The 4,041-nt window shown below is 40.7% G+C and overlaps 1 pseudogene; it reads right to left on the bottom strand.

Moving 5' to 3' along the window:
- Positions 1 to 1,438: 1,438 nt before the first annotated feature.
- Positions 1,439 to 3,105, bottom strand: LOC145713823 (centromere protein N pseudogene; annotated as a pseudogene).
- Positions 3,106 to 4,041: the final 936 nt, after the last annotated feature.

The raw sequence follows: 4,041 nt of genomic DNA, 5'->3' as shown, positions 1-4,041 counted from the left end.
AAATATGGCCCTTTGTAGCAACGTGGATGGAACTGGAGAGTGTGATGCTAAGTGAAATAAGCCATACAGAGAAAGACAGATACCATATGGTTTCACTCTTACGTGGATCCTGAGAAACTTAACAGAAACCCATGGGGGAGGGGAAGGAAAAAAAAAGAGGTTAGAGTGGAAGAGAGCCAAAGCATAAGAGACTCTTAAAAACTGAGAACAAACTGAGGGTTGATGGGGGGTGGGAGGGAGGGGAGGGTGGATGATGGGTAGTGAGGAGGGCACCTTTTGGGATGAGCACTGGGTGTTGTATGGAAACCAATTTGACAATAAACTTCATATATTGAAAAAAAAATAAACCCTAAAGGAATAAAGGAGAAAAAAAAATAAAAATAAAGGATGTTTTGAGTATTCCTGAAAAAAAAAAAATAAATGTTATGTTATTGTTTAAAAAAATAAAATAAAATAAAATAAAATAAAATAAAATAAAATAAAATAAAATAAAATAAAATAAATATATTTATTGAATGGGGCGCCTGGGTGGCTCAGTCGGTTGAGCGTCCGACTTCGTCTCAGGTCATGATCTCGTGGTTTGTGAGTTCAAGCCCCATGTCGGGCTCTGTGCTGACAGCTCAGAGCCTGGAACCTGCTTCTGTTTCTGTGTCCCCCTCTCTCTCTGCCCCACCCCTGCTTGTGCTCTGTCTCTCTCTGTCTTTCAAAACTGAATAAACATAAAAAACAATTTTTAATATATTTATTGAAAAAGAAGCATACTATTGGTCAGTTTGAGTGCTATACCTATGATAAAACAGATTATGAAAACTATAGAGTGAAACCATTATTTTATAGAACTGAATCATCTGATATGCTACCTCTTGCAATAACTTAATGGGTCCAACTATACCCTTTGAATGGACCAATTTTATAATTCTCCTAGAAAGTTTTGAGTTGGATATAATTTCTTGCTGCTTTCTTTCTCTGATCCAAGGCTTAAGAGAAAATCCCTGGAAATCAGCAAGTGGAATCAGACCTCTCCAGGATTGAGAAGAGACAGGAATGAGAAAAAGGACATCCTGTCACATTTTAAAGACCCACAATTGCGGTGCTTTGCAGGATAGAGGGGAAAAGGGATACACAATGGAGAAGGAAAAACAGTCCCAACAATTATAATGAACATTTCTAAACTGTCAACATCATGGATTAATTTCTAAAACACAAGCTTATAAACAAAAGCCATCCAGCTAGCCACTAACTGAAATGCATATGCAATATAATCAAGGAGATACTGTACTTATAAAACCACATGTGTCTTATTTATCTCTAATTTTATTTTATTTTTTCCATCTTTTTTTCAAAATTTTATTTAAAGTCTAGTTAGTTAACATATAGCGTAATATTGGTTTCAGGAGAATTTAGTGATTCATCACTTACATATGACACCCAGTGCTCATTATAACTTATCTCTAATTCTTAAATAATTCATTCTCTTATTGGGTATGCAAGTGAGCAATGGAGAAAATGGTACATCTTCAGTACCAGCCAGTGCTAAGAGTTTCAACACTTCCAGAAGATGCAGACTAGAGAACTTTATTAGGCACCGGAAGGGTTTCTCTCTCAGCCAAGATGCCCCCATTTAAGTTACTTTTGAATTTCATTTCAAGCTTATTTTGTACAAAGTCTACTCTTAGTTGAGGATAGTCTCCAAAAGCTTCTCTTTTTTTTAAGTTTATTTCTTTATTTTGAGAGAGCATGTGCATGAGCAAGGGAGGGGCGAGAGAGGAAGAGAGAGAATCCCAAACAGGCTACGTGCTGTCAACGTAAAAGCCCTATGTGGGGCTTGATCTCATGAACCAAGATCATGACCTGAGTCGAAATCAAGAGTCAGATGCTTAACTGACTGAGCCACCCAGGCACCAGTCCAAAAGTTTCTTGAGTCACTCTGTGGACTCTCTCATTTTCTACTCTGTTTTCATGAATAATCCTTGAATCCATGTTTATATCTAGCCCAAGGCTTTTTTCTTGTAGAGATGTAGTAGAGTTGCAAGTTTCAGAGGTCTGATTATACTGTTTAAAAACAATAGCCTTGGGGCACCTAGGTGGCTCGGTTGAGTGTCTGACTTCAACTCAGGTCATGATCTCGCAGTTTGTGGGTTCAAGCCTTGCATCAGCCTTGCTGCTATCAGTGCAGAGCTTGCTTGGGATCTTCTGTTCCCCCTTTTCTGTATCACTCCCCTGCTCCCACTCGCACTCTCTCTCTCTCAAAAATAAATAAAACATTTAAAAAATTTTTAAAAATAGTGGCACCTGGGTGGCTCAGTCGGTTAAGCGTCCAACTTCTGCTCAGGTCACGATCCCATGATTTGTGGGTTCGAGCCCCACGTCAGGCTCTGTACTGACAGCTCAGAGCCTGGAGCCTGCTTCGGATTCTGCGTCACCTTCTCTCTCTCTGCCCCTCCCCTGCTCATGTTCTCTCTCACTCTCTCAAAAATAAACATTATAAAAAATTAAAAAATAAAATAAAAAATAAAAAAATAGCCTTAAGAGTCCAGATACCAGCTTCTGAACTCCATTTTCACAATGTGATGGTATCTGCTAGCAACTGTCACTGCCTGACCCAAAAAGGGTATATTGTTCCTCAACTGGGAGAAAAAAGAAGGCATATGGAGTTTGGGAATGACACACCACATAAGCAAGTTTGTGTTGGTGTGGCTTTCCATACTGCACTCCCCAGAGATTCAAATCCATACTGCATTCTCCTCAGCATCTCTGAAACTTCTCAGAATTTTCTTAACTGATCTTTTGAATTGTTCCATATAAAACAGGTCAATGTCTTCACCTGGTCCTTTATTCATTTGAAAGATATCCCAAATTTTCTGGTGCTGAGGAAATTGAGTATAAATGACGTCTACAAGGGCTGCATCATTGACACTTGCCTGCTTCTCCTCACAAAGCATAACCAAGCGCTGAACAAGCGATTCCTTTTTCTTCCAGAAGTCTGTGGTCTGCTATTGATTTTCAGACCAAAAAAAAATCCCAGGCTTGGAGGACTGTCAGCATTTCAGTTACTGGGATCTTCAAAATGGTTCTCTTGATAAACTCGGCAACAGCTCTGTCCATCTCTTTGGCACGTCCAACATGACCAGTAATGTGTCTCCTCAGCAGCTGTCGCCTGGAGGTGATCCACTTTTTTTTAATATGTATTTTTTGAGTGAGCACAAGCAGGGGAGGGGCAGGAAGAGGGAGACAGAGGATTTGAAGTGGGCTCTGTGCTGACAGGCTGACAGGCCGACAGCAATGAGCCGGACATGAGGCTCAAACTCACAAACCGCAAGATCATGACCTGAGCCAAAGTTGGACACTCAACCGACTGAGGCGCCCCTGGTGCCCCTGGAGGCGATCCAATTTTAAATTTAGACCCAAGAACAGTCTTTATCAGCTTATCTCCTAAAGGGGATAAACTCACCCATAAATTCACATCAGTCCTCATTTTAGTGTGAATTATTTCCACACACAGTCCAAGGAAAACATTAACCATGCAGATGGGGACTTCTATGCTTCCATGGATTGTGCCCCATTTTCTCTACAGGTGAAAGCTTTGGCAATCATGGGTACCTTCAAGTCTTGACCAGTGCACAAAGCCTCTGATTCCTCACCGCACCCATCTTTGTGTTTCCGGATTTCTCCCAATTCAACCCCTTTCTCACTTCTTTCCCCTTTTCGTTTTTTTCCACTATTCCCCATGTCTCCTGTGTTCCCATTCATTTTGCTGAGTGATATATATATAAAAGAACATGGACTCTCTGACTGAAGACAGGATTTCGGTCATTAAAAGAAACTTTCAGAGGGGTAGCTGTGAAAGAACCCCGATGGAATCCATTTCCACATACTCTTCTCCCATATGTATGGTTTCCAAAGTTCTCTTGGCCCAAGAATGACCAGGGAGCACATCCACCATCTCCTCCTTCCCTCTCACTAGCAACATGTCCTATTTCAACCTTCAAGGTCTCACCTATCTTTGCCCCAAAAGGGCAATGAAACCCAGATAAAGGGAAT

The sequence above is a fragment of the Panthera onca genome, chromosome X (genome assembly GCF_046562875.1).
Source record: "Panthera onca isolate mPanOnc1 chromosome X, mPanOnc1 haplotype 2, whole genome shotgun sequence".
Classification (NCBI taxonomy): Eukaryota; Metazoa; Chordata; class Mammalia; order Carnivora; family Felidae; genus Panthera; species Panthera onca.
This window is presented reverse-complemented; position numbering and strand designations above follow the sequence as displayed.